This window comes from Mercenaria mercenaria, chromosome 2 (assembly GCF_021730395.1).
Source record: "Mercenaria mercenaria strain notata chromosome 2, MADL_Memer_1, whole genome shotgun sequence".
NCBI classification, from domain to species: Eukaryota; Metazoa; Mollusca; class Bivalvia; order Venerida; family Veneridae; genus Mercenaria; species Mercenaria mercenaria.
In genome coordinates this window covers 25,181,025-25,203,569 of record NC_069362.1, presented here as the reverse complement: position 1 = coordinate 25,203,569, position 22,545 = coordinate 25,181,025, and the positions used below count along the sequence as shown (strand labels likewise).

Sequence of the window (22,545 nt, the reverse complement as noted above, 5' to 3'; positions counted from 1 at the left end):
TCCCTTCTCCGCTAATGTTTGCAAAGCATTCAGGAAGAAAAATAAATCATTTACAATTACACAAGCTTACGTGAACAACTACTGATTTAAAATTCGCAAAAGGTATGTTGTTTTTACTTTTTCACTAAGGAATTTTATAAAAAGAACATAAAAACAAGTATTACTAATATTTTTGTGTATATATAAAGTTATAACGAAAAACGACAATGGAATATTTTGTTATCAGAATATTTTTAACACCAGGTAATAACGTCCTGGGTTACTGCCATTTTATATGTGAATTCAATAGCGAAATCAATACTTTTTATGTCACATGTTGTCAATTACTCGTTGCTAGGTTAGTAAAATTTATAAGAATCTTGTTTCCATGTGTTCCTAGTAACAGGTGCTCATTGTTGCTAAAGAAGTTGTTATATACGTTTGGATTTTTTTATTCCATTAAAAAAATGGCTTAATCTTGGATTAATAAAATATGGAATATTTAACAATACATATTCTGTGGTAAAATTTTTAGGTTTGTTTTTATAACTTCAGACGAAATAAAATTAATGCCGTGTTACTGTTAATCTTTGTTGTCAGCTTTGAATATACTGTTTGAAATTAATAACGAAAGAAAACCAGTTTTGTTTTGGATTGTAGTATATTTTTGTAAACATGTCAGTAGAATTAGTGGGGGTGATTCTAACATTCCTCATAATGAGATCAGGAGAGGGACTCTATAAGATAAAACTGTTGATAGGAAACAAGAAGAAAGCCATAATCCCGAGGCGGACCTGTCATCTGTCAGGACCATGTACAATGTAAGGACATTCCTCAAATGCTATTCATCATTGGCCAGTATCCAGACTGCGAGTTAAGTGTAACGTACGACTATATTGTAGCGAAAATGTAAATATTATGGAAATAATGATTCTCCCATCCTACCAACGGGTCTTCCTGCTGCAATATCACTAAAAGTAAAGTAATAAGTAGAATCACATATTATCTCATCGTATTTCCTAATATACAACTCGTCATATACGTTGTGTTGCAGTATAAATCAAAACCTGAGCTCATTTGACAATATGCATTCTAATGTCTGGGAAAATCAGTTTAAATAAACAGTTTTTTCGTGATGACAGACGAAATATCCCGTGTCTTAAATGTAAATGTGATGTATGTTTCAGTTGAATTCACTTGTTTCAAATCAAAGACCTTAAGTATTCCTTACCTTATAAGGATAATTTTATCTGTAATGTAATTATATCTTTAAATGGAAAGTTTTTTTTCGTGTTGACAGACGAAATTACTTCTTAGTAAAAGTAAATGTAATACTAGTATATTTATCAGGTTGCATGCCCGTTTACGGAAAGTGAAAAAAATCAAGGACCTTAACTATTCTTTACCATATAAGGATACTTTTATATGTAATGTAATTATAACTGAAATCCCCGAATATGTTTTGCCAGGAAGTAATACGTGTTGTTTTAATTAGACTCGTTTCATTACATTGAAACCTTTTGTTTACGGAAGTAGGTCTACGTTTACGTGCATTTATATTCATATCAATGATCAGAGAATTTATAAACAAGGTGTTTGAGTATTGTTACACAAAAAGGAAGCAGAGCGAGTAGATGCCGTGAATTGCAAAAAGAAAGCGAAAGACTATTTCTTGTTTCGATAAAATGTTAGTAAAAGCCATTTCACTACAGAGAAGGGTGAAAAAGATAAAGAAATCAAATGAATTTACAGAAATATTGTAAGGCCCATTTCATTTTGCTTTAGAATGTGAAAAATGCGTATCATATTACGCATTTATGATACGCATAATAAATTCCAAAAGTACGTCGCAGTAAAAACTGTGTATTATTTATTTCGCCTATAAATATATCTGATGAATTTACCTGTATAGTGGTATACCTACCAACATTAATTCAATTTTCTACTTTCGCTTTAGATCATAAGCTAATTTCATATATGTTCTTCAGGATATAGGTATATGGATTATGTAGCCGAATCTTTATTTTATCTAGAGTTAAAATTTTAACTTGTTAAAGAGACAACATAAATATTTTGCGAATAATCTGGAGCATTACAGGTATGATAAATCGATCTACATTAATTTTGTTAATAATGAATTGTATACAAATGCAAATTAGATTGGTAATCGAATGTATTTGCATATAAATCACAGGAGATTGTCGAAAGTAAGTAAATAGGTAAATGCAGATAAAATGCTTTAAAAATTACTTGAATAATGGACGTACGTTTTAGGGAAAGTCAAATGCATGTAACTTCGAACAGACTTAATAGATTGATGAATATGATCTAAATTGATATATATTTATTTATTTATTTATTCATACTAACATTGAACCTGATTCTCTACGTATTATAAAATCCTGGAAGTGCTATTAAAACGTTCACGGCAAAGAGGATTCTAAGGACTGATGCCAGTCTTGTGATTGCGGCTCGGCATTTCTGGTTTCGTTTCAGCGCTATTGTGTAAGCGCTAGATGAGATTTTCTGAAAACGCATGCACTAAAATTGTTGACCATCACATTTTCAGGTAGCGATTTCATTATCTTGAGAGACTAGAATGACGATGCAAAATGATCGAGGTGAGTTGTTTTGATTTTTTGTAGCTGAAGAAAGTGTTAACATTTTTATTGCATGTTGCAAATATATTTGGTCATTAGACTATCCTCAATACCATAATATATACTTGAATGAAAGGGAAGCAGTTTGTCTCACTGACAATATTAGTAGTCCTAGTAAATAAAAGTAAATTATTGAAATATAGGCTGAAAAAGTTTTGTTTTCATTTCCTAAAAGTGTTGTTGCTTTTTTTTTTAGTCATAAGATTGAATCATACTTTTTTTGTTTGGATAACTGAATATTTCAGTTCTTGTATCACCCACTGGCATAAGTCTTTAACATTTCAAGGTCTAACGCAATTAACCACCATGTTGGCTTGCGAAAGGTCAATGCTTCTTGCCACGTGTCCTTGTCTAAGCGGCAAACGGGGTCTCCCTCTACTGTTAGACTGAAGTCGGTCAAACAATAAAAAGTAGGATGATGATCTTTTTTTATCTATCTTGCTATTCGTATTACGTCTGAACAGCATTTCGTGTTTCTGGAGTTTCTTCATTATCAAGCGAAATGATAAATTTTGTTTGCAGTTCTTTCAAGAACCCAGCAGATGTGTTTGCATTCAACATTCATCGTCATTTCTAGTGCTGTATGATCAACTGCTTTGTTTGAATGTGGCATTTCCGGCTTAGATTATGTTTTTTTTCCACTTTGAATATTTGAATATATCATATCAATACATTTATCTGAGCTGCTTATTACATGAAGGACGTTGTAATATTTCCACTGGTGTTATAACATCCTTGGTGTAAATCAGGACCGTTCCTTTTTCCAAACACGGAAGTGAATAGATACATAATCAAAACATAATTATAGTGAAGTTAGAATTCCGGCCGACGTTTTCACTCAGATACGTAAGTCGTCCAAGAAAACAGCAAATATAAGTCCTGTTTATTTTGTGTTAAAGATATCGAGTCCGTCTCACCCGTTGTTTTGACAGGAACTATGATGTTTTATGCAAAACGAAAATCAATGAGATAATTTAATAATAACTGCGTATAAGTCAATGATTATACTGTACTGAGTACCATTTAAGTTTATCTTGTCTTCAGGATGTTAAAAACTAAAAAACTACAAGAACACTATTGCTGCAACTGCTCTATTAAAGAGAGGATAGCAGTGATGACTTAATTGACGGTAAGTACGATACATTTAACCCTTACCCTGCTAAATTTCTGTGATGAACTTGTCCATCGTTCATTTTAGACAGTACCATTTACTGTTTAAAGGGGTGCTTACTAAAAAGATACTGACTGAATGGCGAACAGTGCAGATCATGCTCCGACTGCACGGATGTGCAGGCTGATCATGACCTACACTAAATCAATCGTGTTCAGCATCATAATGGTTAAGAAGACAGGCTAGATTTATGCCATTTTTTTTTCAATCGAAACATTGATAGTGCTATGTAGGACCACATTCGTAACAGATCGCATTTGTAACAGATTTCGTACGTATGCGATCGCATTCGTAACAGGTAAAATGTGTTACGAATGTGTTTGGCCAACATGGGGGTTGACATGAGAAGCAAATATGTATCATGTTGAGTTTCACACTGCAAATGTTCAATCAGTTGGTAGTCATCGCAACATCATTAAATGACTGCTATAAGCACCATCACAAGTTAGCGTCGTCGTCGTTGACATCACTGACGTCATAAAATTATTTGAGCCGCATCATGAGAAAATGGGCCTTTGGGAATCTTCGAGGCTTTGCAACCAGTGTAGGCCCAGATCTGCCTGCGCATCCGCGCAGTCTGATCATGGCACACACCGTTCGCTGTTATTTCAAAGAAGGCTTATTCTACCTGAATTTGAAGTTTTCGGACCCTAATTCAGATGCATAAATGCACAGGTCAGCCTAAATATAGACTTTCCGGAAATTCACGAAAATATCCGAATGCCAATTTTCCCGTGACGCGGCTCAATTATTATTTTTTATTCTGCATCTACTGCCACTACCACTATAATATGATTACAACTTCATCTACTTCTACTGTTTCCTCGACAAGCTGAAATGTAGACCCACATGCTCAGGTCACTGGTTCGAACTCGGTGGCGATATACATTTGCAGCTATCTTTCGGTATCCAGAGCTGTTTCAAGTGGGTGACAAACAGGAAGTTGCTATGTTCTGGGACAAATTATATACAACTTGTCATGGACGGAGTCGTTAGCCTTAAGTCTAGGAGGGCCCGACCTTGTGCATGCTGCGAACTAATGTTTATGAGATTCTAAGATAATACACCTTAGTTTTTAATCACCCTCACCTCAATGAGCCCGCTTATAAGCTAATAGGCCTTCTTTAATTATAATCCCACCGTGAAATAGCGTTCGTGCAGTTATATAAATAGGTTCTTGTCCTTGGTATAATTTGCACATGCATAGTCAGATTTTCAAATTATTTGGTACAAATGATCAGCATGGATAGAAGGTTTGTTGCGATTATGATCCATTTTGCTATATCCAAGATCAAGGTCACAGCTTTCAGTTATTTTGTTGTAATATACCGGTATACGTTTGTGTCCGGATCATAACTCGCTCTAGTCAGATTTCCAAATATTTTGGTACAAATAACCACCATTTATTGACAATCTGTAGTGATCATATTACACCTGTTACTGCAATTTTCTCAAAGTTTGGCACCCTGTAGAATGGTTTTGATGAATATTATGTTTGTTTGTTGGATTCAAAGCGCCTGTTTTCAACAGTATATAAGTAATACAGTTTAGGGCAGTTAATCTTACCATTGATCCTACAACGGACCAGTCCAAGATGATGATGATGATGATGATGATAAAAATGTCAATAACATTAAAATCAGTATAAAATTATCTTTATGTTAGCAACATCCCAGGTTGAAACAGCATTGATAGGCGAAAATCGAAACAGATACGAGTAGTTTTCACCCGGTCTCGATGGTTAGTTCTTCTAATTAATTTCAATTGTTTCAACGAGTTTACACGCATACGTTCGTTTACGGGTCTGGTAAAACGCACCGATACACGTAAAGTCTTAACTGGGTGGATGAGAGACACATTATCTCTGGAAATTCCGGCCCTGACTGGGAATTCAACCCGCTCCGCCGGTTTCATAATCTGCAAAACTATCCACTGCACCCCTCACCGATGGAGTAACTTATGTCGCTCCTATAGGGATACAAAATAAGAGTGTTTCCATACGAATGAAGACACCAGGCCTGGCAAGTAAACTCTCTTATTTATAATCCAATAAAGTTCACGTCAGGGTTTTAAATGGGACATATTTCATTTGATGTATCCATTGTCGTCAGTATTATATTTTTTTTTTGATGTTTAAAACAATGGGAATTGACAAAGATAAACAAAACGAAAACGAAAAACCTATCTTGCAGCAACCCGCGGACGCCGACGACATCAGGATCAGAACAATAGCCATGAGAAGTCTTCGAATAGTCAAGCTAGTCACTATTTTAAAGCATACATAAATGTATACATACCCGGTGTTCTACGGAAACAAGCTTTTACAAGATATTCTACGTTAGTTGAGACTGCCTTGATCTTGATTTTAGTGCATTTTATTTGTTGTTGAAGCGATACAACCAGTCATTTGCTGATTATAGAAGTTGAACAGGGATTGCATGCGGTGTGCATCATTAAACATATTCATATATTCATGCATTTAGTAAAATATGAAATCTTACAAATCAAAACCGATATGGGAAATTTATAAGTAACATGTGCATGTAGTACCATGCTACTATGAACAGACCAGTCATGATAACGGTATTCTTGCCAAGTTTAATTTTCCAGATAACAAACCAGTACCAAGATATTAACCTGACCGGAAATATCCCTCTAATCAATAAGAGGGTAGTCATGGCCAACTATCGCTCACATGAGTAATACTACACTAAACATGTTATTAAATCTGCGATTTTTGCCATTTCATGAGCCATAACTCTAAGACAAATAGCGTGATGTGGCTACTCTTCGAGAAAAAAAAGCAAGATCTTAAATATATATAACTTCAAAGCAAGTTTAGTCAAAATCAAATAATAAATGTGATCTGTGTCATGTTCACAGTGCTAAAGTCAGCAAATTTGTCATTTTAGGGGCCATAACTCCAGGGCAAATGGTGCTTTATAGCTGGTTTTCTCAAGAAACCGAGGTGTTATAGATATATAACTTCTATACAAAGTTTGGTCAAAATGAAATAATAAATATGGTCTCTGTTGTGTTCACAAGACTAAAATAAGCACATTTTGTCATTTCAGCCATAACTCCGAGAAAATGGCGCGATATGACTGTTTTTAAAGGAAGTGAGATCCTTTATAAGTTTAATAAAATCAAATAATAAATGTAGTCTCCATTGTGATGATAAGGATAAAAACAGCATTTTTTGCCAATTCAAGGGCCGTTACTCCAAGTCAAATGGTGCAATACGGTTGTTTTTGAAAGGAGCCGTGATCTTATAGATATATAAGTTATGTGTAAGTTTAGTCAAAATAAACAAAATATATGGTCTCTAAAGCGTTCACAAGGCTAAAATCAGTTATTATTGCCATTTCTGGGGTCATAAGTCCAAGACGGATAAGGTGATATGGTTGGTTCTTGAAAGGAACCAAGATATTATAGACGTATACAAGTTCTGTGCGAGTTTTGTCAAAATCAAATGATAAATGTTGTCTCTATCGTATTCGCAAGAAAAATGTGAACGGTCGGACGACGGACGACATACAAAGGATGATCACAATAGCTTACTTTGTTGCTTCGTACAAGTGAGCTAAAACATGTTACAAATGTGTTTCAGATGTAAAAATGCACTTTTTTGTTCATTTTTCCGATTGAAAATGACATGTGACAAATGTGATCAGATGTCACATCAAAAATCGGTATCGATCATGTTTGTCTCAAAAAATGTTACAAATGTGCTTGATTTCTGTTACATATGCGATCTCATTTGTAACACCTGTTACATATGCGATCGCATTTGTAACAACACCTGTTACAAATGCGATCTGTTACGAATGTGGTTCTACAGTGCTATACGATTGTTCACACTATTAAGACAAGCAAGTTTTTTCTTGAATTAATTCATCTCTAAATAAAGTGTAATTTTCTAATTTCGAAAAGGTGCACAGTTCAGCACACCATTGTTGCGGTTGATGATCATATCTTCTTTATGAATGAGTACAATTTTTAAACATTTTCATTATTCCATAAATAAAAAAAAGCCTAAGTCTGACAAAGATCTTTTAACATTGTTGACCAGTGATTCAACAGGTTTCCGTTTGTATCCCTGTGTAAGAGAGAATTAGGAGATTTCATGTATTTTCTGAATTTTCATACCATTGATATAGGCAATATTCAAAATTCACCAAGAACTACAATGTTTTATCCTGTTGACGTACACCAAGATTTTTAATTGATCCTTTTTATGCCAGGTGCTTTATGGAAATCCCATACTTCTGATCCATATATAAAAATCTGTAAAATTATACAACCAAATATATTTAAGCTCGGTATTTCGAATACCAGTTTAAGCGACCAAATGTTTTACTTAAATAAGACTTAAAATGATATATTGTGCACGTGTGTTTGGGACGGGACTTGAAAATGTCTTCTCTTTGAGATACCTGGAATTTTGAGATAAGCAAGTTAAAGTTATCGAGTTTCAACTGTAGTTTGTTTCCTTTCTGTAACAGCTGAAGCAATTACATTAAATAAAGAATTTTTAGACTACAGCGCTGCTTTATTGGTAAATGTTTTTAAATTTGATAACAATTCAAGTCAGTAGACCATAATGAAACACTAAATTATGTGAATGTCCTAACAACCTTAAGTAGCACATTTTATAATAAACTTCTACTTTTCATTTTTATTTCCGGATTTAAAAACCAAAGCAACTGTTTTATTCATATTCACTTATATCCCATTTAGTACACTAAGAAGGCAATTTGTTAAGAAGCGTTTGTAATCGTTCCTTGGAAAAGGAAAATAATGCTACATACATATTATCATGATTATCGGCAAACAATAAAAAATTAATGTGTATAAAATTAATGTAAATATGTCTGCAAGTTTCGTACGTGTCATTACTGAAAAAAATATACACCTAGATGACAGTGGTTCCACTAACTGTCAAAGGGAACAATTCGCTCCAACACAAGCTTTCAGACAGATATACATACTACGAAACATTTCCTGCATAGAACTACACTATTTTCTTTTCATGGTTTATTATTTTATTGATAATAGAACTTAAAACAAATAATATATGCAATGAACAACACTTTCTGAAGCTATATAGCTTAATACTGGAAATCGTTAACGGTTATATTTTGGGGGAAAAGTTCAAACAACGCCAACTCATACAAAGAAAGGGCTGTTTACATGAAAATTGAACAGCATTATGACTACAAAACAGTTGACAATTTACCCATATGTACATTAAAATCCCGAACCAGATCTTTGGTGCACTTGTAATTTTGAAGTCCAGAACCAGGCATATTTTGTGCGGACAGTAATACTTGGTTTTACGCCGAATTCCAGGGTATGAGAACTATAATATACCAGTACCATTTTGATCATTCAAATGAATCATGGCAATGTGCAAATTATGGTGTACCACATTCTAATTTTTCATTTTTTGATTATTCAAAATCACTAGATCTATATCTCAGTCAATATCCTCCATCAGTACACACAATTCATCTAATCAGCACCATGTGGAGTAAATCATTCTGAGCCATTACACTGTACGTAGTTCACCAATCAACAAACTTTCAGAAAACAGCAAAAACTCAAAACGTCAGCCGCCAAAACCATCAATTTATAGATATCAGTATTTACAACATTAGAAAATAGTTACTGTGAATTGCAAATCTGAAAAGAAGAAATATTTAGGATTTTTATATATGCTAGCTACAGTAAAACTTAACATAGTACTTGGCAATGAATCTTGACTAAAGCCAAAAATAAAAAATTCTGAAATCCCACTCGACCCCCCTCCCTCCCCCAACAGATTATGATGTTTACAGGAATGATAGAAAAGGGTAGAACAGGAGATGGCGTTTTTCATTTTAATCTCTAAAATGTTCTTCATCTTTTGAACTAAAGTCTGACTCACTCAGAAACAATATATGGGTAAATATTAAGCAGAAAGGAAGGTGAAATTTGCTTGTTTGTAGTTCATACATGCCAGACAATGACTTTTAAACGGTTTGATGAATTACAACGTACAAATAGCCTTACAGATCAACCAAACAGAACGACTATCACCGATAGTCTTGGCGATCAAAAACTGTAAACACAGTTACCCCCACCCCGACCTAGAAGAATATAACAAAATTTTACATTTTGTTGATTCCTATTGTTTCACACAGATGACAACTGAACCAAATACAGTTACTGATGCTACTAGTAATCTACTTGACATTGTACTCTTGTCAAATCCTACTTTGCCGGAAACTGTAAAAGTTGTTTTTGGTTTCGCTGATCATTGCATTACTTTTGTTCACATTCTTTCATCAGCTAGAATCACTCCAAAAGCAAAACACAGAAGTTTACTGTTTGATAAGGCAAACTGGTCTGAACTTAAAAGAGGCAGTCATATTTTAAACAAAAGCATTTTGAGCCTTTCTTAAGATATTATTGTCAAATGTTAGAAAACTTTTATCTTGGATCACAGAGATATTTTCTTTAATACCTTCAGAAGTCAATACTCCTTAATAACTTGAGAATAATAGCATGTCTCTGATTCTTGCAAAATTTTAGAAAAACAATTTACGAGACATTGGCGAAGTTTGGATAAGATATTAACCGGAATGATCCTGATAAATATTACCCCGAAGAAAGAGAAATTCAAACATAGAAAATATTACCGAATCGGAAGTTTACTAAATGATCCTATAACCGATGGTGAAATATTAAATGCAGTTAAAGAATTAAAAAAAAAGGGAAAAGCCTGTCCAGGGAATGTAATACCGGAGCTTATTATTTACACTGTTGATATTGTGTAGCCATATTTAAGTAAATTTTAAAAAAGATTTTTTGTCGACGGAGTTTTTCCAGACAAATGGTCTCTTGCAGTTCTTATTCCTGTACATAAAAAGGTTCTTCGAATAATCTGGATAATTACAGAGGTGTAGCATTATTAGATATTCTAACACGACCATCTCGGGTTATTCTGCAATAAACCACTCGCGTGCAATTACGTCATCCGATCCAGGTGCGTAGCGCGGTTGTAAAAAGTAGTTACCATTTTTCTTACACTGTTGATACTAGTATGTCGTGTTAGAATCTTAATAACAAGTTCCCAAGTATGGTTTATTGTAGAATAACCCTAGTTTTTCGTTCTTATACGAAACGATATATCACTCAGGCCTACGTACGGCCTTCGTGATATATTCTTACGCATAAAAACTCAAAACACGGGTTATTCTACGATAAACCACACTTGGGAACTTATTATTTCTTAGTTTTAAGCAAAATTTATGTAAGTATTTTAAATAAACGTTTATCTTTTTATGCTAATGTGTTTAGATCTAACTCAGTGTGGATTTAGGTCAGGTTACTCTACGATTGATAAAATGCTTTTATTATTCCATTGTTAAGAAATACTTATGCCAGAAGCACAGAAAAGTGTACGTAGCACTTAAAGATTTCAAAAAAAGCCTTTAAGGTATTGGAACCATAATATTAATGTTTAAAAATGGCATTTGCTTGGTATATTATTAAAGTTGACCATGTTTCGCACTGTGTGGCAAATTTTAGACAACTTTTACCGTGCCGTTTTTTTTTTGTAAATTTTGTATAATTTATGGTATTTCTTCAAGCTCAAGTAGAGACAAACTTCAATGTGATGGCCACTATCTAAAATGTTTGCAGAGAATTTATTACAGCATTAATTTTGATAAAAGAAACATCAAACTATAGTTAAACAATTATAAAACACAAAATAAAACTGTAAATATAATTTTTTTCGAGGGTGCCTCAAGTAAACAGATTAAATGAGACAGAATTCTAACTCCAACATTGAAAAATTAAGGTCGAATCCTGTGGGTCTGTTTTGAATTTTGATCACTTCATTCAAAAATAACCTTGGGGCAGAAGTAAAACCTACCTGCATTTCTTCCACAATATGTAATCTAAAGAATGAAGGCAAAATAGAGAACTTTTACCACATGTAACTCAGAAGTTTTAAAGATGTCTAACTCTACCCCTCCTGATTCAGAGGTAAATTCACTTTGAACACCAAGAAATCGCTTATAGAATGAAAATTTTCCACTTTTGTACAGTACATCCATAATAAGTCTTGAAAGAAGTAAAAACTTACTAGAAAAAAAGGAAAGTATAGAAAAAGAAATTTGGTCCCAGTGGGGCTTGAACCTATACGCCCCCATGAAAATTGCAGTCAAAGTAGGATTATGGTAGGAATTGAATACTCTTCAAAAAAGAGGTACTCTGTTACGGGTCCAATACTTTAGTAGTGTCGACAGAGTAAAACTGTACACTGCACTTTCGTGTTACATTGTCCAGGGTGCTAGTAATTTATTAAACGCAATAAAGGGTATTTATAAATCTGTTGAAGCGTGTGCTAGAAATAGTACTATTCACAGTGAAATAGTTGATTGCCCTATTGGCTTAAGACATGGATATAATCTAAGTCCTGTCCTATTTTCTCTGTTTATAAATGAATTATATGATGTTATTATACAAAGTAATATACATGGTATACAACTGACACCTAACATTGTTGAATTTTTTTTGCTTATGTAGGGATAACGCATGTTTTTTCGTGTTATAACGTCTGCAGAATCCCGAGGGATTGGTTGGTGCCCGAGCCCGTAGGGAGAGGGTACCAACGTATCCCGAGGGATTCTGCAGATGTTATAACACGAAATGAACATGCGCTAACGCTATTCTAGCATAAAACGCGGAAACAATACTAATAAATGAATCGATGTAACTCATTGCAGACTTGGAGCGGTCTTCTGCGCATGCCCGAAAGTGATTGTCAGTTGTAGCGCACGGCAAAAATATGCATATTTTTGCATGTCCGCATGCATTTAGTGTACAATATGCATAAAATACTGACTAAAGGTTAGGGTTAGTATCACCATGGTTACAAAATATATACATTTATGATATTTTCGTTCAAATTTAGTTAATCCGGTATGAACCGGAGTCTGTAATTTATACCGGCGCTCCAAGTCTGCATTGAGTCACAGTCTAAATGAATACATCCTACCTCAGCGTCATTCAATTTCCATGAAATGCGCGGGAATGTCTGAGCTATTGTTTACGTTGACGTCATTTCGTTTTGAATGATCCGTTTTGGGGCCGAATGACGTTTACGCTTTGCCACGGAACTCGCATATATAAAAAGGTGTTATAACAGCACGTGAGCGCGAGAATCTCACACACGTTTTCTCTCCTGTTAAAGCATCCCCGAAATGTGACAATAATGTAGGGAAAATACACGTTTTTTGTGTATTAATGTCTGCAGAAGCCCGCGGCATTGTTTGTGACCAAGACCAAAGGTTTACCGTTTCCAAGAACAACCGAATGGTAACTAAAAATGTACCGGAATCGTAAAGTCATCACATATGAAAACAATGCATTTAGTCGTCGTGTAATGTTTTTATGCAACACGTGACCTTCGGTCTCGGTCACAATCAATCCCGCGTGCTTCTGCAGACGTTAATACACAAAAAACGTGTATTATCCCTACATTGTTTTCATTCAATTGACAAGGCTGTTGAATAGTCGAGCGTTGCTGTCCTCCGACAGCTCTTGTTCTGTCTGGTGTATATTCCTGCGGAAGACAAAGATAATTTTGCTGCAAAGGATGATACTACTTCTGTTGAATTTTTAGGTAGAACTATAACGGAAGATAATCAAAGCCTTGAAATGTCTGATGGTTGCGGGGTTTTTGGCAGATTTATTTTCTGTTCAAATGCCAGTCTATGAATATACATGAATGAGAAACAAATACATGTACAAATTTAATGTGCCTCATATCTAAGATGAACTCTGCCTGATCTAGCTTGTGATGTAACCATGGGCTGGAATAACTTATCATTGATAGATCTTATATAATCTGAATGGTCAGCCTGAGTGGATACAGGTTGAATAAGAACTGCTTGTTCATTGATAATTCACCCGCATTGTTCATGAATGGGACTATTTTGTGTAGCACATGAACATCCTTTGGATGTGATTCGGAATAAAATAAAAATGCTATGATTGTCAGAAATACACTTTAACTTTGGTAGCGGGATAAACCCGCAACCAAAAATCTGAAAGCAATCTCTCAGGCAACAGAAATGAAGCAGCATTAATTGACAAAATCGTTCCGGATTTTTTCATTGATGCGAATAAATTTATTACTCTATATCTTGTTCGGTTGTTTAACTTTATTTACGACAGAAGCATTTATCCTGAATCTTGGACCAAGGGAATCATCGTACTTATATTTAAGAAGGGGACAAATCAAATCCATGCAATTATAAGGGGATAACTTTAGTCAATAGCATTGCAAAAGTATTCGCTCCCTTGTTCTCAGAAACAGATTAAATAAATGGTGAGTCAGAACATATATTTAGCGATAACCAGTTTGGTTTTAAAGATAAAAAAGGCACAATAGACTGTATATTTCTACTTCACTGTATTATCCAGAATGTGTTTTATGATAAAAGAAAATTATATTGTGCTTTTATAGACTATGAAAAAGCCTTTGATACAGATGTTACAGAAGCACTATGGTTCAAGCTAGCGGCCAAGGGCATAAGCTGTAAAATGGTTCACATGATTAGAACAATTTATAATAAAGCTTCATCATGTGTTAAAACTGCCTGTAATATTTCTGACTTCTTTGATATATCTGTTGGACTAAATCAATGTGAACCACTTTCTCCTACATTGTCCATACATTTTATAAATGATGTTTGTACCAATCTTGATCTAAATAATTTGTCATATTACGATCTGAACCAGATATGTTTATTTATGTTACTCTTTGCAGATGATATGGTATTATTTTCTACGAATGCTAATACTTTACATCTTAGTTATATTATTTTTAAAAATGAGACCTAAAAGTAAATGTCAATAAGACTAAAATTTGTATATTTGAGAAACGCAAGTTCCAAGTTCAACACCAATGGCACATTAATAATGAAGCTATCGAAATTATTGATAGATTCTATTAGCTAGGTGTTACTTTTTCTCAAACGCCAATAGGTCTAAAACAGTTAACATTCTTTCGCTCGGGAGAGTCACCCTTTCACTTATTCGTCAAGAAAGAGCAGTGTTAAGAAACTGATAGACGATTTAGGATTCAGTGATTTATGGCATAACTTTATCAGACAGGTGAACTATTTTCCTATTTTGCCTATAAGAATAAGAGATTAGTTTATTCAACATTGGCATACAACGATTAGAGTTATGTCTAAGTTGTCATACTACATAAACTATAAAACAGTCTTTGAATTTGAGGAATATTTAAACAAAACTAAAAGCGACAAGAAGATAAAACAGTTTGCGTCCTTTAAATTAAGTAGTCACATTTTAGCAATTGAAACATGTCGTTACCATGGTCGTGAGAGACAAAATAGAATATGTGAGTATTCTAATCATGCATGCAGTAGAAAGTGAATATCATTTTCTATTAATCCAATATACTCAAAAAATATTTTCCAAACACTTCATGGCCTTCCTGAGCAATGTTTGACAATCTAATGTCAAGTAAAAACCAGTCGACAACAGTAAAAATTTCAAAATATCTATATGAAGCTTTCAAAGTAAGAATGATAATGTAGTGTAATTTATCTTTATGTCTTTTCCACTTGAAGACATATATAGATGTACAAATGATTCTACTTTGTCATGTTATGCATGTGCATATATATTTTTGTTTGTATATTCTAGTTATGTATTAGCCAAAGGCATAGTGTATGCTGATTTTGCTAATAAAGTTAATTTGTTTGTTATATACTATGTGCAGTCACACACAGATTTGTGTTTCTTATTTATACTCAGCGTCACTGAAAAGTTACCATCCTAATGGCCCTTAAATTTTCAAAATCGCATGGGACTGTGTTAAAAGCATAACACAACTACATTTTTGACGCAACTGAGACGTCACTGGTGTAAAGATTTGTCAAATTCGATAAACTCCATTTGAGGCACGGGCTACACGTGCAAAATGGCCTTTTCCAGCAATGTCGACATGTACGAAAATTCTATCGCAAATCATTCATCGCACTTGAAAGATAGCCGAAAGACTAAAAGGAATACGTAAAAAAAAAACAACCCAGAATACTCTTGCTAAGAATGCCACGTTACTTTCCTCATCTGACAGTCATGCAATGGGTTAGGAGACATGATCAGAAATGGTCTATGAGTAATTGACCGCGCACAGGCCATGAAAAAGTGACGTCGATATTGTATTAAAAAGTGAAGAGGTATATATTAAGTGGTAACTTTTCAATGACGCCCAGTATATATTTGTATCGTATATGTGTATGGGCTGTAGGTCTTTAACGCAATAAACTAGTCTGAGTTTGCAATATTATTGTGAAATGTTAGAAAACTTTTATCTTGGATCACAAGGATTTATCTTTCATACTTTCAAAACCCATTACTCCTTTGTAACTCCAGAATAATAGCATGTCTGCGACTCTTGAATTTTTTTTTAGAAAAAAACAATTTAAGAGACACTGGCGAAGTTTAAATAAAATATTAACTGGAATTATCCCGTTGAAATTGCAATAAAATCCGGCTTAATCCTGTTGGTGAACACAAGATCTTGCACGATCTTTGCCGAAGTACAACCGTTTGATTGAACTTTAGTTATATTATAGTACACTGCGAAATATTTTAACTTCCTTTACTGGAACAGATAAATGCTTCGACCGGTTAGCGTTACGTAAAAATGTTTGAAGACAGCTATGTTTGTATAACCAGGAAGGTGTATACGTGTAATCGTTCCCAGGTATAAGATGATAAGAATTAAAATCAATCTGTCGCTTGAAAATTATTTATTTGCTTTAAGTTTTATTTCTTTTTATTCAGATCTAGCGAGACAGAATTCCTAAATTGTAAGAAATCTTTTCAAAAGTTACTGTTAAAAGCTGTTGACCTGGGTGAACTTATTGAACTAATTTTAGAAAAATAGATACAGTCTTCGGTGTGGGACCTGGGTGAACCTGTTAAATTAATTTTAAAAGAAAAGACTGATACACAGTCTTCGGTGTGGGACTTGATCCGAAGACACACACAGTTGTATAGACACGGACTAGCCAGCGAGGTACGAGATCTTTCCGTAGAACTCATTCATGTTACTGAAACCCTATAGATGCTGGAATATCAGTTCTGTAGAACTAATATGTTACACCCGCAAACTTGGTTCGGCGGTTTCTGTTTGACCTGAGAAAAATGATGCCTAGTAAACGCTAATATTGCAGTAGTTTCTTATATATATCATTTTAATGCTTAAAATAACAGAACTTTTCAAATATGTGAAGGGAATGTTAAAACGTTTAGTCATTATCGGCGATAAAACTACACAGGAACTTCTAAATGCCTAAAAATAAACTGTTTTGCAGGAAGACATTCGATTTTCGTATTTGTTCATTAAAACGAAAAAGAAATATATTCGTTAAACCATCATCATGGATGAATATATACTCGTACACAGGAGTGGATTCAAGACTTTGGAGGGAGGGCGGAATTTATAGCAGATTCCATGTACATGCTCTGCCCTTCAACCACTCGGAAAATTCGTTCGCAAATATATCCCAAATTATTCAAACTGTCGTGTATTTGACAAACATATGACTTAAATATTATATACAGTGTCATCTCTTTAAATTCGCAAATTAAAAACAATTTGACTGGAATTACAGCTGTTAAATTTAAGGTATAGGTCCATGTTTCGGAGAAAAAAGTTCAAACGTCTTCAAATCATAGAAAGAAAGAATTGTTTTACATGAAAATATAATAGCATATAAAACATTTATATTATTGTACAAAACCATTGTCAATTTATTCATATATTTATTGAATTCCGGAAAGGGACTACATGAAGGGGCCACACTTCTGGACAGTCCAGCGCCTTTAAAAACTCACCATTTTTAAAAAGCTGTTACATGTCTTCGTTTTGATGCATTTGCAACATCGTGAGAGTGTTTAAACTTTACATAACTAGGTAAAACATCGTTTTGACAATTGTTTACATCTATTTCTTTACAAATGGCATTCTTATTTAAAGGGGGACATTTAGAATATTTTAAGTATCCAACTCCGTCGGACAGAACAGCAAAACATGCATTGGACAGATAAGTTGTGTGTCAAGATGTTGTTCATTCGCTAAAAAAATCTATTGTTTTGTGATATAGGGTAAAATGGGGTAACTGGGACAATGGGGAAACTGGGACACTTTACACTTTTCAGTAAATTGGAGTAAATATTGGTTACGTTCCCTAAATAAGATTATATGTTGAAAAAGGACATTCAGTGTTAAAGCCTAATATGACAAAACTTTTCTGCCGATGGATTGGAAAATATTTTAAGAATCGATTTTCTTAGACATATGTTGAGAGTATTACTAATTAAATAAAAATAAGAAAACATAAAATTACACGCTGTAAATAATTATGCCTATTTTTTCAGATGGTGCATTAAAATATTCTCGTTATGTTCCTGTCTAGTGAAACGCACAGTAGAAATAGTCGTCTGACTTTATAGATGTATTTGCTTATATGTGGTCGGAATATCAATAAGATCTTAAAGATATTTAATTTCGGTACCGTAACGGCTTGATCATAAATGTGACGTCAATTGTGACGCAAGAAGCTGGTTCTCGTATACACAAAATATCGCATTTAACTTGTTTGAAATATTGAAGCGTATTATGTATCATTGCAAATCAAGGACATGGCATTATTTTTTAAAAATTCTATAAAAAAGTATAATGATTTTGTTTTATTGACTTTCATTTTGAATAATAAAGTGGCCTGCCATGAACCGTTGCGTTGACGTCAGACAACGACGTTATAAAACAGGTGCTTGTTTGTGAAATATGGCCTGTCCAAAATATTTATATTATTATGTGTTGATACCTTCAGTTATGGGAAGAGTTGCAAAACTGTAGGTATCACATTACTATTTCATACAATGGGATTTGTTTTTGAGAAATTACAACATACTTTATTTTTGAACGTTCCTTTTCAAAAGTGTCCCACTTACCCTAATGTATTGGGGCAAGTTGGACACTGTCGTTAAGAACAAAGTTCTCCATGATTTTATTTTTGAACGAACTGGATGCTGGAAGAAAATGGGGATATGCTCCAATGGACAGTACATAAAATGTTGTACATAACTGGACATAACCACTATAAATTGTCAACTTTTAATCTTTTTCCACAAATGAAATGAAAATAGGAAAGAAAGTCTAGTAATGACGAAACTCTGATATTTTGTAAGTATACCACTAGTTCACATGCGTGGTCATAATATATATTAGCTTAACTCTGGTGCAACTACTGAATTTTCTACCCGATACCAAGTTTACATGATCTAAGTCACTGTTTAGTCACATACGTTTATTTAAAGGGATATCGTTCCGTGAACCCCTCCCACTCATTCCGCGTAAAATCTGGTGAGTTTAGAATTTTTGATAGTCTAATAGGCTAATACTGATATTTCTTTCATGTTTAAAGAAACTGTCGGCAAATCTTATATTAATAAGTAGTATTTATACTAGGTGAAGCACAGGAACCAACTGACAGTCAATCCAACATAGTAGTTCTTTTAGTTAATTACTCCTTTAAAAGATGACGTTGTGTCAAATATTCAGGCTAAATGGCCAGACAACACATTTTAAGTACAGTTGCCAATAGTTTCCGAGAGCGTATGCCCATGTGTCCGTCTAGATCTCCTTAACCCTGCCTTCATTCCCCTCACATTTCATCCCCTCCTCCCCGAGTCTTCCTGTATGCAAAAAGCTAGTTAATGTCCTTATTTCTTTGTGAAAAAGACACACATTTTAATTGTCCCGTTAATAATTGATTAAATCTATGTTTTAAGACTGTTTAAAATTTTGATCAGTTTCAAGTGTAAAAATCACATATATAAGTACATAATGGATTATGTCAAGTTTATGTTTAATTCATACATAGTTATTTACACTTATAACATTTTTCTATTTTAAACGATTTATATAATAAGCATATATTGAAACAAATAATGACATAATTTAGGCAAAACTTGGACATATTGATTTCTTTATGCATCCTTGTTTTACAAAACAGTCATAAATTGTAATTAATACGGAGCTATATTTTCAGTTTAGAATTCGTTTTTGATCTGTGGACATGAATGGTTTCATTTGTCATAAATGCGACTGTAATATACATAAATTCTAATAAAACTAAAATGTCCCAAGTTACCCCAACTGGGTGGGGTAACTTGGGACACTTGACAAATGTTTAATTAATTTATAGTTAATCACAGGTTATCAGGTATTTGAAAAAGTTTATATTCGTCATATATTATATAGGTTGCGCATACTGAAATATCAATAAATCAAGTATATATTTTGTCTTTCTAAAATATTACTCAACAGTGATTCTTTAAGTGTCCCAGTTACCCCATTTTACCCTACAGCTAAACCTTAACTGCCATTCAATCCCTTGTAAAATTCTCTTCAGCTGTTAAAAATAATATTGATGTGCGGGCCTAGATTCATATGTCTCAACTTCAGATTTTAAAGGAGGTGCGCGCAAACCTCAGGATATTGAAATTTTGTCAGCGCCATGCTCTGAAAATGAGTAGGATCAAAACACATATTCTAGGCGTTTTAATTTACAATGCGGGATCCATACAAGCATGTTCTTTAATAAAAGAAAAAGTGGACATGAATGACACGTCAGCAAAAGGAAAAATGATTAGATAAACACACCGAATATAAAACAAAAATGGCGCATCACCGTCCGTCCATCTTTCCGATGTCTGTTCACAATTAAAATGAGACAGACTTTTTGATGTGTTTACGTCCGTTGATAACAAATGAACAATGTGTACAAAGCTATATGTATGTAGAATCTACTCTATTTAGGCCTACATGTATCTATATATAGTTGCATTCTTTGAAAGTGGCTTTTCTTGTTGTTTATGCACACGATATCATATTTGTACATAGTAGATTATGCAATGTATAGGCTTTAAGGGCTTGAGTAGGTTTTTGCACTATTTTTTATCACATTGTCAATGTCCTCCTGGGTGGATTGAGTAGCGTGGGAGGCTGATAATCTTTCACTTTACTAACCCCCACGCATGGCCATTATAGTCCAAAAGGACTGCTTGCCATTATCAAAGATGATGATGATGATGATGATCTTATTTTGCCTATTCGCTTTGCATACTTAGGTGACTGTACTTTTTCTTTGATGTCATTCATTCCATAAACTTGGCTAAAAAAATAATAGAGAAAACAAAAGAGTAGCCACATAGATAACCATATGTATGAATGTCCGTCCGTCTGTAACAAAAGGTGGTTTCTGTCATATCCTCTGTCTATCTTTATACCGCAACGCATTAACGGAAGTTGTTATTGTTAGGGGAATTCCCTAAGTATTTTCCATTTTGAATAGCGGATATTTTGTTGCTCAGTTTTCCTTTTAAAAGGATTAAAATTGCCAAGCATGTTCGGTACATTAGTTGAAATTTAGAATCCAGCCTTTTGGCTGGGTTTTTCCTTATAATCTAGATGTAGTTCTAGAAAAGAAGGAAACTGGTAAGGCATTTAAAAGAAAAAGTTAATAGATCTATGATCCAGGAACGTAAATATTTACGTCCTTGCTATAAATGAATACAGGCCGTCTCTGGCATTTGTATTATATCTAGTATTATATATATTTTCTTCGTATTAACTTGGTTAGTTTGTAGAGATATAGACTCATTAACCACCGTGACCAAACCAGTCGTGCCAGAATGCAAATTTTACGGAAAGTACCGAATATTACCGGAAAAAATTACTACGGTAGTGTTACTGGGCATTTTCGGATTTTCCAATTTTTGTCTTCATCCTGGCTTTTCAGGATGTTTCAATATTTTTAGCTAAAAAAACGGATGCAAAAGCGGGAACCAGTTTTCATAAATACAGAAAAAAGGGAACGTCAGTGACGAATATCCTGCAAATATTGCGAGAATGGGCAAGTACATGACAAGCCCAGGTTAAATGTGGTCAGTATTCGAGTACAAATAGTTCCTGCATTACACTCTTGTTAAAACCGTTCCAATTACTCACAATGAAACGCCCAAACGAATCGAAACATGAGCGTAAAAATGATACACGTCCATTCTACAGATTGGACAGTAAAAATGTGCCCACGTCTGATGTTCCCAAATATTTGTTTGTTTGTTTGTTTTGGGTTTAACGCCGTTTTTCAACAGTATTTCAGTCGTGTAACGGCGGGCAGTTAACCTAACCAGTGTTCCTGGGTTCTGTACCAGTCATTTGAGGACTAATGATTTCAGACACAATGTCGTTTATCAAATAGCCACGGAGAACATACGCCCCGCCCGAGGATCGAACTCGCGAGCCGACCCCGCGATCCGTAGACCAACGCTCTTACCTACTGAGCTAAGCAGCCGGGCTTGTTCCCAAATATAATGAGATAATCAGATTTGTTTTTATTTAGTTGTTTCATGCCTTTGGAGTACACAAATTAAATATTTTAGTTAACTATTAACAATTTTTTGTTATTTCATTGATTTTGCAAAGATAGCTGTAAATCAGCGACAGATGCATTATACATTGCGAATTTTCATTCAAAAAAATATTTTAATATAACACAACAATAGTTGTGTCCGTTATTTACCTGTTCAGACTAAATACTTTTTATAGTTTAATATTATAATAAGAAA

At 34.1% G+C, this 22,545-nt stretch overlaps 1 protein-coding gene across 4 annotated transcripts in view; it reads left to right on the top strand.

Moving 5' to 3' along the window:
* Window positions 1–22,545, top strand: part of LOC123563548 (TNFAIP3-interacting protein 1-like) — a 49,988-nt gene continuing 27,443 nt past the window's right edge. The window contains exons 1-3 of one of the 4 annotated variants that reach the window (XM_045356399.2): window positions 1–102; window positions 2,549–2,600; window positions 3,684–3,768. The gene's annotated coding sequence lies outside the window, so the exon portion shown is untranslated. Of the gene's footprint in view, window positions 103–1,946; window positions 2,078–2,548; window positions 2,601–3,683; window positions 3,769–21,250; window positions 21,413–21,724; window positions 21,862–22,545 lie in introns of those variants that run through there. The other 3 variants (XM_045356401.2, XM_045356402.2, XM_045356403.2) reach the window with 3 other exon arrangements.